This window comes from Castor canadensis, chromosome 15, assembly GCF_047511655.1.
Source record: "Castor canadensis chromosome 15, mCasCan1.hap1v2, whole genome shotgun sequence".
NCBI classification, from domain to species: Eukaryota; Metazoa; Chordata; class Mammalia; order Rodentia; family Castoridae; genus Castor; species Castor canadensis.
The window spans coordinates 48,772,611-48,787,948 of NC_133400.1; positions in this window are offsets into that span (position 1 = coordinate 48,772,611).

Consider the following 15,338-nt stretch of genomic DNA (forward strand, 5'->3'; position numbering starts at 1 on the left):
TGAGTGTCTCTTATCACTGTTCCTATTTTTTTAAAGTCTGGCTTTATGTATATGGCTGTGTGTGGCTTTCCTTTTTGCTTGTTAACTTGATGCTTAGAAGGACTTTCCATTATAAGACATAGAAGCAACAGCTGTTATGTGCTTTGCAGTCAGACAGACCTAAGGTCTAAGTAGAGCATCTCTCACTCACTCACTTCCCAGAGGTTGCATTTCTCATATAGGTAGCAGGACATGGGCACTAACAATCACATAGGCTCTCTGAAATCCTCACAACAGTCCTAGGTGACATTATTGTTATGTAAGGAATTAGTTAGTGTAAACATTAGGGTTGAGCACTGAAAGATATGAAATCTAAATGCAAAGTACAAACATGTAGCATGGTGTAACACATTAATTTACATGTCCAATATCATTGTTATTGGTCCTGGAAATAATTTGAGAAACTTTAGTTTTCAGTTGTAACTTGAAGTTCCATTAAAAACTAGTAAGACTAGACAAGTGTGCTGGTACACATCTATAATCCCAGTTACTCAGGAGGCAGAGACCTAGAGATGGCACTTGAAGTCCAGACTGGGAAAAATTAGTGCAAGACCCCATCTCGAAAACAAGCTAAAAATGCAAAAGGACTGTGAACTGTTTTTGAGTTGTAGACTGCTTGCCAAGCCAGCATGAGGCTTAAGATCAATCCCCTCACATCAAGGGAGATGGAAATATCAGAAGATCAGTGTGTGTGTGTGTGTGTGTGTGTGTGTGTGTGTGTGTAATATTTCTGATTTCAAGGCGAAGATTGGAATTCTTTTATAGAACAAGGACTATAAAGGAAAAATCTTGTTACAGTCATAGTTAAAAGTTTTGCTGTTGTATATTGTTGTAGTGTTGCACATCTGTTATCCCAGCATTCAGGAGGCTGAGGCAGGAGGAATATGAGTTCCAGGATAGCCTGGGCTGCATGGTTAGATAACCTGTCTCAAGGAAACAAAACAAAAACTCCTAGTGGCATTAAGGCTTGCTCCTTCTTTTTACTAAGTTTGTGTGTTTTATTATGAGGAATGTTACTGGATTTCACATTTACCATTTTTTCTTTTATTGGTTAGTGGACAGAGTTCTATATATAGTTCCAAACTGTTTCTCAATTTTTATGAAATGCTTCTGGTATATTTTAATGTAATCTTACAAGCCCCTGAAACTCTCTCATAAAAAGGTAGTGTTTATAACCAAAGTATCCTGACTATTGACACAGAACTCTGCTGTCTTCTCTCAAATGATTGAATGCGATAGAGCCTGGGAGAATTCAGCTTTTCTCACTTCCCATCTTATTGATTAGAGCTCTTATAGTAATGGTAGCTAATACTTGTAAGTGTTCCTTGTTTCTCAGACCTGGTACACAATATTTGATCTCCATTTATTTAATGTTAGTTGATAAAATAGTAGGAACTTCTTTTATTACTGTCTCACACATGAGAAAACTGAGTGTTAGGTAACTTGACAAGTTTACACACCCAGGTTTTGGGAGAAGTGAGATTCAAACCCAGGGTGGTGGACTCCAGGATCCATGCTCCTACTCTCCAATGCACTGTCAGCAGGCCCATACTTCAGGAGCTGCTGTTACCTAGTCAGGAAGAGGTAGATCACTTTTTATATGGCTGCAGATTTTGACTGCTTTTGAACTAAAAAAATCAGTGGGAATTTTTCTTTTTTATTTGTAGATCAGAAGCAATCAAATAGTGACAGGTCATGCAGTTATTTCTCCCATGACAAAAATTCTACTTGTTTTACCTTTTCTGTATGTTCCATTGGGTCTTTGAAGGAAATCATCAATAAATAATTATTGTTATTTATACCTGATTGTTATGTTGTTGATACAAATTTTGGTTGGTTAAAGTGTTCCTTTTTCAGCCAAAGTAAGTATTTCTTATAATTCAAGAACCAAATATTTGGTAAAAATTTCTGTGTGGAGTAGTGAAGTTCATACAAATACCAAGAGATGTTTTCTTAAAAAATTACAATAGAAATTATTAATAGATATTAATGGATGATAAATTGGAACAAATCATGTCTCTTGAAGCACTTTTCTGATAATGGGACCAAGTTTGCTAGTTAATTAAGTCCTTAGTAGGCACTTGCAATTATTTTGGCATATGAAACAACCATGTGGGTTCATGGGAGGATAAATTAGCCTATCCTCCCCAACACATTGCAAATTTAAATGTGGATCCCAGACCTCACATAGTTTGCTTTGGATACCTAAGGTTTTACATTAATAAATGATTGTACAGTCACCACTACCAGCTATTCTACCATGAGGCTGACCATCTCCAGAGGACAGAGTCTCACCTCAGAATATAATCCTACTTGCTAGGTTTAAATAAGCTTTGGGTTTTTGTGGATTATGGTTACACTCTGATGATAGAGACTAATTTGAATTACTCTAGCTTATCACCAATTAAACTGATGCCCAATACATATAGTTTAATTTTACTTTTAACCTTGCATGTTAAAATTTGGATGGTTTTGAAATAACAAAATATTTGCATGTGTGGCAAAATAAACTACTGCAATGGTGACTTCTATATTAATTACACTATGGGCTCATTAATAATAGTAGAAATTCCTTTCTTTATATTTTGCTTTCTGTTTTTGTCCCTCCCTTATAATTCTTATGTACTGAATATTAGATTTACCCAATATGTTTTCTCAAAAGAAAACTGTACTTTATTATCCCAACCTATTTAAAAGAGTGGGCAGTACTGACTTCATGGGCAGAGAAGAGGATGGAAATAATGTGCACTCTGACTTTCTAAGAAGATAGTTGCTAGGATGTGTTTTTTTGAGTCTCCTTTTAAAATGTCTGTGTAATAATAAAGTAACTCTAGTTCGGCTTACAATTTAGAATTTGGGATTCTGATGATTTTTTCATCCAGATGGTATGATGTTTGAATAAGGAACGCTGACTTCCTTCATGATCAGAAATAACTCATTAAATTGGATGTTGGGGAGGGTGAGGGTTATGGTTTATTCTCTCGTCCAGCTGGTACTCACACAGCTGCTGGGCAGAAACCACACTTGAGCATTTGGTGCCACACAGCATCCAGGCTTTAGCCACTGTTCTTTCCCTTAGAGATAAATTAGCAATGCCTTCTTTTTGTCTCTTCTTTTCTGACACCTCAAAACACACCCCCCACACCTTACTTAAAACCTTGTGAATTATATATTTCTATAGAATGTGCTGTTCTTTTCCCTGTACCTTAACTTTGTGTATATTCATATACTTTTTGCTAATAAATCTGAAATCAATTTCACTGTGAAAGTATTCCTAATTTTCTCCAAGTTACTGTCTTTTTTCCTGTTACTCTTCCCATATAATTCTACTTTGTACTCTGTCAGAATGCCTTATTTTCATGTCTGTTATCCACTAAAGTATGCCTTCATTTGATGGCAGAAATACGGTTGTATGATATTTTTCTTTTAAAACATCACTGTCAGTGCATCTTTGGATCTTGAAAGAGCTCACTTGGTGCCTTAACAGACCTTTGTGTGCTTCCCAGTCACTGTTAGCGTTGCTTGTCTGTTTCATACTATTCACATTCCTGTTTTAAGTGCATTTTAATTTTAGTACTTCACTATTTACAATGCTGTTTACTGAAGTTATTTGTTAAAAAAAATGGCTAAATACTTGAGTATTTTGTTTCTGTATTGATGTTTCTTGTCTGTTTTTGTACAAGAATTTTTTATGAGTTGATGCTAAGGTAAACCTTTTTGGTTGGTTGGTATTCCACTTAAGATAAACCAGTTCGTTGGGGTAGGCAGGGAGTGGCTTGATAAAATATAGACTTAGTTCCTTGTTCCCCATGCTGCGAAGTAAGTTTTAACCCCACATTAAAGAGAATTACCTGTTTATGAACATCATCTTAGAGCTGTTACTAGAAGATAGAAATTATTTTAGATAAGAGAAAGGATTATCGTTCTTAAAAACTAGGGAATATTTTATTTTCATTTGTCTTTGGTTTATCTTTTGAATACTATGTATCAATAAAAATACTTGTGTAAAGCTTATTAAAAGGTATTTCTTCTTTGATCAAACAACAATAGTCAGGAAGAGTTTGAGGACTCTTTGAAGTTTCCACCTTACTGGCCTCCTGTGCAGTACAGCACTCCTCATGACACTGGTAGTAGTAATTCTCTGTATTTATTCTACTTAAATGTGTTTCTTGGTTTTGAGTAAAGCATTTTTGAGGTGAGAATTATTCATTTTTACTATTTATGGGATCCATGAGAAAAATTATTATCTTGCTTATTTTTAATCCTGTTTCCTGCTATCCACATCCCTGCTCAGTTTAATTCATTTACTTATGGCTTAGGCATACTCAATTGAATTAAATAATTCTGCCCCAGAGCCCTACTCTTAAAACAAGATTTTAAAGTAAATATCTTAAAACTGAAGTCTATTTTCAACACATCAGTAATTTTTTTCATATCTGTCCTTGAGGTTGAAATGGAAAATTGACAGTGATAAAATTTTTCAAAACTATATTATAAAATTTTAAAAAATAATGAGAACAACTAGTACATTTTTGACCTTTCACACAGTGATTCCTATTCTTTTGTAAGCATTAATTTCTATTACCTTATAAATGCTTTTGATATAGATGGCCAAATAAGACTTTGAGCCATGTGGACCATTCATAATATTTTAAAACTTGAAATTTGAAATTTTTTTTAACCTGGAATTTCCATTTTCCCCTCTGTTTCCTAATAGAGTTTGAGAGGCAGTTTTCAGTGGAGGTAATTTTCTTGTAGTTCACTGCCTGTTTCGAGAAGGCTTAGATATTTCCAACCTAGGATGATAAAACAATTTCCAAAACATCTTTACAGGACTCCTTTTGAGCCTATAAAGCTGTTTCATTGCCTCTGTAGAATATCATGTCCAATATTCTTCTAAAACTCTGGGATATGTAGAAGTGACTTCTACATGACCAGTGCACTTTGCTCAGTGTGAATGGCACTCCCAGGCATTTTGTTCACTCTGTTTCACTGGTGTCTTCACCAGGATCAGATATGTTACTATCATCTCTACTTGGTGAAATACTGATCTAACCCTGAAGCAAGAATTATGAATACTTAAAAATTCAAATCTGATCTTGCTGAATTCTTGCTTAAAACCCAGCTATCTCTTCTCCTTGCTTTAAGTTTAACCATCTCCTTCTTCTAATTTTATCCTGACCCTCTCTTTCTGTCTACATCTTAATTTATTGGAATGGGGTATTTTAAAAAGGCCTAGCTATAATATCTATTTGTTTTTGGAAATATATACAACATTCAAAAGTTATTATTTAAAATTATATCTAGAAATGAAATGGTAATCTTTTTCTTTTTCTTTTAGTAGCTACGTTTGCTTGTGTATCACTTAAACACCATGAAGATAAATTTTCTTTCACAGCATGTTTTTAAGCATGTGTGTGAAGAGAGAATCCATGGTTTAAATTGTGAGTCTGCCACTGCTGGCTGAATGGGCTTGGGCAAATTTATTGTCTATTTTTCTTTGCCTAGATCTTTCCTTTATCCAGTATGTGATATGTACCTCACACAGATGTTGTAAGAATTCAAATGAGTTTAACACATGTACAGTTTAGAATAGTATAGAGTACTTGCATAGAAGATCCTGGGAGTGCTAACTCCTATATCATATTCAGACGGGTTTCCCTCACCTGAAGATTTACAAAATATTTTCTGAATAAAATTTAGTGTCTATAAAATGTTTGTGGGTTTTCTTGTTTAAGTGACAATAACAAAAACCCTGGCATATTTCTTTCTATCAATAATAACACTAACATCATGCTTTTCTTTTTCTCTTAATTGACAGAAAGTTTGTATCTAAATTAATTGTTATATTAGTACAATTGTTTTATGTAAGTTTACCATTATTTATCATTTAATTCTTTTTGAGAAATGTGATTTTACTTTAAATAACCTGTAAAGCTTATGAATAGAAGTCAATCAAAACTGTAGATATTTTTTATGAAAGTCAATATTCATATTTTAAGTATTCAAAATTTCCCTGAAATTATTTTTTTGTTTTTGTTTTTGGTGTCAAAAAGTACAACTAAAGAAAAGAACAAGGTATTGTAATAAAAGCAGTAGCAAAAATATAGATGGTTAGTGGGAGCAGAGTGCACCACAGAGCCCTGGGCACCTGCATTACAATGCAGGCCTTTTCACCATATTACCCTGCACGGAGCCAGAGTTGTAGCAGTGGAAAACAGCACTACTACTGTCCTGAGCAGAGAGGCTAAGATACAGCCATCCACCACTCTGTGCTGCTCAGGAGAAGCCTGGCCATCCTGCCTGTATTGGAGGTCTATGTGGCTCCACTGGGCTGTGACTGCCAGATGGAACAGGAAGGTCATAGTAAGGAAGTTTTGGTTAACAGTAATACTATTCAATGCAAGAAAAGACTATGGATTCATCAAGAGGAATGATGTCAAGGAAGATATATTGCTGCCAATAAGAAGTTCCAGGAAATCTCTGCAGCCAGTAGGAAATGTAGAGACAGTGGGGTTGATGTTGTTGAAGGACAAAAGGGTGTGGAGGCAGCAAATTGTACAGGTCCTGGTGTAGAGGACAAGAGACTAAAGCAGCAGATTCACCAGCTGATGATTACTCACCTCCCAGGCTCACGTGGGCAAGGGGTATGATTATATCAGGCCTACCCTCCTTACCACCATCCTTCATATTCAACCAATAGGAAGTGAGGAATATGAAATCCTAGGAATAACAAATGAAAAAAAATATTGAACTTAAAGACTTTATGTGGTGACTTTTCCCCAACTGACCAGAAGTATTAATTATGTAGCATGTGGTTTCATTTTATTTTGCCCAAAACATACATATGCTGCAACTAAAAGTATTTTTAAAGCCTTTTTTGTCAACATACATTGAAAGTTTTAAAATTGCTTGACATCCAATCAAGTTGAGATTTTTTGGGGGTCAGTGCTTGAGTATTTGAACTCATAGCCTCATATTTCCGAGGTAGATGATGTACCACTTGAAGCATATCTCCAACCTTTTCTGCCTTAGTTATATTTTAGATAGTGTCTTTTACTTTTTCTCTGACTGGTCTTGGTCAGCTATACTCCTTCCTATTCCACTTATTTGTGTATCTTTCTTAACACCATCATCACACGGTTTTATTTACTATTGATTTGTAACATACAAAATACACCCTCTTGTCACACCTTTTCTTGTTTTTTTCACTGTTATTTTGGTTATTACAGATCTTTTGCTTTTCCATATAATTATTTTTAGCAGTCCTGGACATTAAATCCAAGGCCTGTGCATGCTGGGTAAGTACTCTAAGACTGAGCTACAACCCAGGCTTCCATATCAATTTTAGAAAATGATTTTAAATTAAAAACTAGACTTCTCATCTTTTTTTCAAGCAATTAGATAATACATTAAGGAGAATTAACCTCTAAATAGTCAACGTTTTGACTCCTGAACAGTATCTATCTTCATTTATATAGGTTGCATTTATTTTTCTCCATAATATTTTGTAGTTTTAGTTCATAAGTCTTTGTATGCTGGAGACAGTCAAATAGTAGAGAACCTGCTCTGCAAGAGTGAATCCCTGAGTTCTTACCCCTATACCAACAAAACTAAGCATTGCATAAATATTCACATATTTTATGAGGTATTTTTATGGTTCATATATTTGATAACTTTGTAAATAATGTTTTTGGGGTTTTACACATTTTCTTTTAATTTACACATAGTAATTGTACATATGGAGATGAACAGTGTGATATTTCTGTTCATATGTCTAATGTGTAATAATCAAATTAGGGTAACTGGCATATCTGTCACCTCAGACAGTGATCATTTTGTTGTTGTAGGAATATTATAAATCCACACTTGTATCTATTATGATTAATATTGAAGTAATTTTTCAACCAAGAATAATTTTAGTTTGTTAATCTGTTAAACATGAGACTTTGACCACCCCAGCACTCTCACACTCATCAATAGCTCTGGCACAACTAATTTATACTCTTCATCTATAAGGTGATTGTTTTGCATAATGGCTAGTTAAATGTTTGCATTTCACTGATCTACTAAAAATGCTTGATTTCATTAGTTTGCTGTATATTTTTCTATTATTTATATAATTGAATTTACCATTGCTGATGTTGCAGTCATTTTTAGGCTAATGTAACAAAACACTAAATATTAACAAAAAATTTATTTCCCAATGTTCTGAAGGCCAGGAAGGCCAAAATCGAACCACAAGTAGATTTGGTATCTGGTGAGGACCTGCTTCTGGGTTCATATATGGCCACCTTTTTGCTATGACCTCACATGGAAAACGTAGTGAAAAAATGTCTAGTATTTCATTTAAATTAAAACAAATAGCACAGAAAGCAAGGAAACAATTTCGAAGGGTGTAAGAGAGAAAAATCAATTAACATATAAAGGTACACCCATCAACATAAGAGCAGATTTCTCAACAGAAACCTTAGAAGCAAGAAGGGCATGAAGTAAAATATTTCAAGCACTGAAAGAAATCAATTTCAGTCCTTGGATACTGTACCCAGCAAAGGTAACATTCAAAATCTACAGTGGAATAAAAGCCTTCCATAATATCCAGAAAGTAAAACAATATATGACTACAATATGACAACTACAGCAGATTCAGAAGGGAATCATATACACAGAAGAAGAAAACAAACATAACCATGACAGGAGGGGAAGTATTAAACCTCATGAGAAAAATAGACAAGTACTCATAGAGTGGTATAGAATTGTCTGTACACATGCAAATCCTTAAACAACAAAAACATCCAAATGGCAGGAATTACCACATACCTCTCAATGTTAATACTGAATGTTAATGGAGTCAACTCCCCCATCAAAAAACACCATTTGGTAAACTGGATTCAAAAGTTAGACCCCAAAATCTTTTGTTTATAAGAAACCCACCTTATTGACAGAAACAAAATCTGTCTTAGGGCAAAAGTGTGGAAGATTTACAAAGTTAATGCCCCCGCAAAACAGGAAGGAATAGCAATACATATATCAGGTAAAGTGGATTTCAAACCTAAATTAGTCAGAAAAGACAAGGAAACTCACTTCATACTAATAATAGGAGAAGCACACTAGGAGGAAATAACAATTACCAACGTACATGTGCCCAATGCCAGTGTAAGCAAGTTCATTAAACATATACTAATAGACATTAAATCACAATGAGACTCCAGCACAGTCATAGTGGGAGACTTTAATACTTTTCTATCACCAAAACTAGGTCACCTAGACAAAAAAAAAATCAACAAAGATATTCTGAAATTGAATGATACCATAGATCTCCTGGACCTGACAGATATCTACAGAGTATTCCATCCTGCAATAACACAATATACATTCTTCTCAGTAACCCATGGGACATTATCCAAAATAGATCATACTTTAGGGCACAAAATGTGTTTCAACAAATATAAGAAAATTGAAATAACCTCATTAACTGTCTGACCACAATGCAATGAAATTAGAACTCAAACAATAAAAGAAGGAGCAGAATACTCAAACAGCTGGAGAATGAACAACACATTGCTCAATGATCAGTGGGTTATGAAAGAAATAAGAGAAGAAATAAAAAAGTTCCTGCAATTTAATGAACATGAAAACACAACCCAACCAAACCTATGGGACACAACAAAGACATTCCTATGAGAAAAATTTAAAGCCTCAAGTGCTTATATTAAAAATATAGAAAGACCTCAAATAAATGACCTAATGCTGCATCCCAAACTCCTAGAGAAACTAGAACAAGCTAAACCCAAAACCAGCAGGAGAGAAATAATAAAAATATGGCCCCAAATCAATGAAGTAAAGTCCAAAAAATCCATACAAAGAATGAAAGAAAAAGCTGTTCCTTTGAGAAAATAAACAAGATTGACAAACCCCTTGGCACATCTGACTAAAAGGAGGACAGAAAAAGACCAAAATTAATAAAATCAAACACCAAAAAGAGAGATAACAATGAACACCAAGGAAATCCAGGGAATCATCAAGAACCTCTTTGAAAACCTATATTCAAGTAAGTTGGAAAATCTAGAAGAAACAGGCAGATGTCTAGATACATGTTACCATCCAAAATTGAACCATGAGGATACTAATCACCTAAATAGTTCTATAGCATGCCATGAAATTGAAGCAGCAATAAAGACTCTCCCAGAAAAGGAGACCTTTAAAGAAGTACTAATACTAGCACTATTTAGCCATTTCCATGAAATAAAAAGGGAAGGAACATTTCCAAACTCCTTCTATAAAGCCATTCCAAAACTAGGCAGGGACACAACAAAAAAGACAATTATAGGTCAATATATTTTATGAACATAAATGTGAAAATCCTCAATAAAATAATTGCAAACCAAATTCAAGAGCATATAAAAAAGATCATACAACATGACCAACTCAGCCTCATCCCAGGGATGCAGGGATAGTTCAACATACACAAATCATTAAATGCAATGCTCTATAGTAACAGAAGCAACGACAAAGACCACTTGATCATCTAAGTACATGCATAAAAAGCCTTTGATAAAATTCAGCACACTTTCATGATAAAGCTCTGATGAAACTAGAAATAGAAGGAATGTATTTCAACATAACAGAGGCTACATATGACAAACCTATAGTCAACTTCATACTTAATGGGGAAAAACTGAAACCATTTCCCCTAAAGTCAGGATTAGATAAGGGTGCCCACTCCACTCCTACACAACATAGTTTTGGAAATCCCAGCTAGAGCAATACAATAGGAAGAAGAAATTAAAGGAACACAAATAGGTAAGGAAGAAGTTAAACTATCTCTTTTTGCAGATGGCATGATCTTATAACAAAAAAACTGTGAAATTCCGCCAAAAAACCTGCAGACACCATAAACAGCTTCAGCAAAGTTGCAGGATACAAAATCAATGTACAAAAATCAGTAGCATTTCTATACACCAACAATGAACCAATTGAGAAAGAATATAGGAAAAATTTTGTTTTACAATAGTGAGAAAAAATAAAATACCAAGGAATATATTTAACAAAGGATATAAATGACCTCTACAAGGAAAACTATAAAGCACCGAAGAAAGAAATTGAAGAAGCCTACAGAAGATGGAAATCTCTCCTATGCTCATGGATTGGTAGAATCAATATAGTAAAGAGGCTGTACTATGAATAGCAATCTACATGTTCAGTGCAATTGCAATCAAAATTCCAATGGCACAAATCACAGAGAATGAATAATCAACCCTAAAGTTCATTTGGAAACACAAAAAAACCACAAATAGCTAAGATAACATTGAGCAAAATGAGCAATGCAGGAGTTATCACAATATCTGAATTCAATCTATACTACAGAACCATAGCAATAAAAACAACAGACTAGCACAAAAACAGATATGCAGGCCAATGGAACAGAATAGAGGAACATATATGAATCCTTGCAGTTAAGCTCACCTAATTTATGACAAAGGCACTGAAAACATAGAATGGAGAAAACACAGCCTGTTCAACAAATGTTGCTGGGAAAACTGAATAACTATCTGCAGAAAACTGGATATGTACCTTCAGAATACTGAAACCAGATCCATGTTTGTCACCCTTTACAGTATCAAAGTGGATTAAGGACCTTAACATAAGAGTTGAAACCTTGAAGCTAGTATAGGAAAGAGCAGGGAATACACTGAAAGCAATAAGCATAGGCCAGGACTTCCTCAGTAGAACTCAGGTGGCTCAGCAACTAAGAGAAATGACTGACAGATGGGATTATATGAAATTAAAAGATTCTGCACAACAAAAGAAATGGTCCCTAAGTTGAAAAGGCCACCAACAGAATGGGTGAAAATATTTGCCAGCTATACATCAGAGAAGGGACTGATAACCAGAATATACAAAATCACAAAAAACTAAACTGTCAAAGAATCAATGACCCAGTGAAGGAATGGGCAAATGAACTGAACAGAGCTTTTCAAAGGAAGAAGTCCAAATGGTGAAAAAAACACATGAAAAAATGCTCACCATCTCTGGTCATAAAGGAAATGCAAATCAAAACCATATCAAAATTCTTCCTCTCCTCCTTTATAATGGCTACCATCAAGAACAGAAACAACAAATGTCAGTGAGTATGTGGGGCAAAAGGAACATTTCATACACTGCTGGTGGAAATGTAAACTAGTACAACCACTATGGAAAACAGAATGGAGGCTCCTTAAACAACTAGAAATAGATCTGCCACATGACCCAGCAACACCACTTCTGGGGATAAACCTGAAGGAATGTGAGTCAGGTTACAACAAAGGCAACTGCACACTCACGTTTATTGAGTATTACTCATAACAGCTAAGCTAAGGAAACAACTATGATGCCCCACTACTGACAAATGGATTAATAAAATGTGGTATTTGTATACAAATATGGAATTTTACTCAGTCACAAAGAAGAAAGAAATTTTGTCACTTGCAGGTAAATCATTGGAATTGGAGAACATTATCTTACATGCAATTAGTCTGACACAGAAGGTCAAAACCACGTTTTCTCTCATATGTGCAATGTAGACAATACAAATGCAGCAATATTATAAAACACTTGTCACACAAAGGGGAGGTCATGCACAGGAAGGGTGGGGTAAAAGAAGGAAACTAAGAACTTGAATATGGGTGATATATTCTCAATACATGAATGAATATACAAATGTTAAATTGGCTGAAAACACCTTAAGAAAGGGACTAAAGTAGAATGTAGATAATTATAGGAGACAAACCAATTGTGGGGTACAACACATACAAGCATGGAAATATCACTAGGAAAATCCCTGTGTGGCTATCTTTATCTCAAACTAGCAAAAAATGTCATGTTTTCTTTTTTCTCATCTGTAAAATTAGAGAACAGTCCAGGTTCTGCCCAGGTGAGAGGGTTGACACCATGGGAGAGGGGAGATGGTGGGGAAAGGAGGTAACAGAGTGAATATGGTACAGAAAATGTGTATATATGCTTGTAAATGCAAAATTATACCTGCTGAAACTGTGCCATGACTCAGGGGATGGGGAGATAAACGGGAGCAGTGGGAAAGGGTGAATTCAAGTATGATATAATTTATACATTTTAAGAACCTTTATAAATGCCACAATATACCCCCCCAAAGCACAACAATAAAGAAAAAACATTCGTGAAAAGTGAAAGTTCTAGTATCTCTTTTTTAAGAGCACTAATTCCATTCATAAATGCTCTGCCTCCATTACTTTATTATCTTTACTTCCTAATGCCATCACTCTGTGATTAGATTTGAGCAAATGAATTTTGAAGGCACACACTAAATGTTTATTCTCTTCTTCTGCTTTTTTTTTTTTGCTTAGTTTGGCCTCTTCTCAGTCATTAGGTAGAAATCATGGCTGTAGAATTACAATTCTTCCCATAGGAATATTCAGTACTAAACTTTCAATATTGTAATAGGAATATTCCACAAATTCTGATATCTTGTTATGTTCACGCAGTTTAAAATGCTTTCTTATTTCTGTTTTCATTGCCTTTTGTGACTTAGTGTTATTTAGATAAAAGTTACTTAGTATTCAAATATACAGGTGTCTTCCAGAGTTATTTTGTTATTGATTTCCAAGTCTCTTTTTGATCAGGGGAAATATTTTGCATAGATTAAATTATTTTGACTTAATCTTTTTATTAAGATTTTGTATAGCCTTTAAATATGCAACTAAGAATTTTTAAAGAAGTATGGTTTTGTTTAAGTCTGATATTGTTGCAGATGATCTATGTATTTTTCTATCATTTATTGAGTAAGTGGTAGTGGAATCTGATATGACACTTGGAAATTGGTCTACTTCTTTTGTAATTCTATCAGTTTTTGTTCTTGCATTTTGAAGTAATAATTGGATGCATAATCAATTAATCACTCTTAATCAATTATCCTATTATCAATAGAGACTGTTTTACTCATCATAGATATTCTCTGATGCCTACATTGATATTTACATAGATATTCCTATCTAACATTGTTTCATCAAGTGTTAGTAAGGTATATTTTTTCAGCTTTTTAGCCAACTTCTGTCCTTATATTTAAAGTGTATTTCTTATTGCCACATAGAGTGGGTCATACTTTTTAAACCTACCTGACAAACTTACTTTTGCTTAAAGTTTCAGTTCATTTTCTTATCACATGATTATTTATATACTGTTGACTCTTCAGTAACAGTGAGGGGTTAGCTATTCCAAACACTTGGCAGCCCAAAATTTGCATGTGTAAGGGTTGCATTCCTAAAATTTATTACCTAGTGTAAAATTAATAAACTTAATTATAGCATAAATAGCCTATTAACCCAGGTTTGTACATGCTAAATGTGTAACAGATAGTGAAAATACATGAGAACTGTGAAAACTCAATTTAATCACACTGAGCAGTACTGGTGAGATAAACTGCTCACATGGATATGGTTTTGCATTATAAGCCTTGAGTGGGTGATTATAAAAGCTTGAACTCACCACAATAGAAATAGGAGATTATCATATTATTCCAGTACTGCAGTGATACAATTTGAAATCTTCACGTTTGTTTAAGTTTTTCTTGTCTTCAAATGATGCCATGAACACTGTGTGTTTGTGTGTGTGTACATACATTCTGATCCATTTTAACTTTTCAGAATAGATTTGTGTATATTCTATGTTAATAAATGATAAAGTAGACCATTTTCTACATAGGTTGCACAGATCCATGACAGACACTTTTGTTAATTATTTTAAAATATTTCTATGTTATGTGGGTCTTCTATGAATGTTTGGATTTTTTCAAATCTTTAAAAATTTTTCAAAACCTTCATACAAGTTTATGCTCATCTCAAACCTGTGTCTTCTTCATTGTATTGTTTGATTTTTACCAGTTTGTGTCTCCATGAGTACAATTTGGTTTTAAGGAATATCATTCATGCCTCCATTTCTCAATGGAATTATATTGTGGAATATTTTAAATTAATTTTAAGCAGCTTGGTCCTTTCTCAACTTGTCCATATGATTTGATAGGTGATTTAGGATAGTGCTTAGCCTGGAACTCCTGCCCCACTGCTGAGATAAGAATATTCTGTTTATTCTGTGTTATGAGTTTGTCAGGGATGATGGAACTGTGTGAGCACTATTCAGAGTTTCCTCTAATCTTGTTACATAATGTTTTTTCTCAGCCTCAGAAACTTTTCTGACAAACATGTTGTTTTATACTGCTAAACATTCAAAATGAGTCCTCTGCTTTCTTCCAGCATTCTTTATCTGTACTGCTATCTTCTCTGTACTGT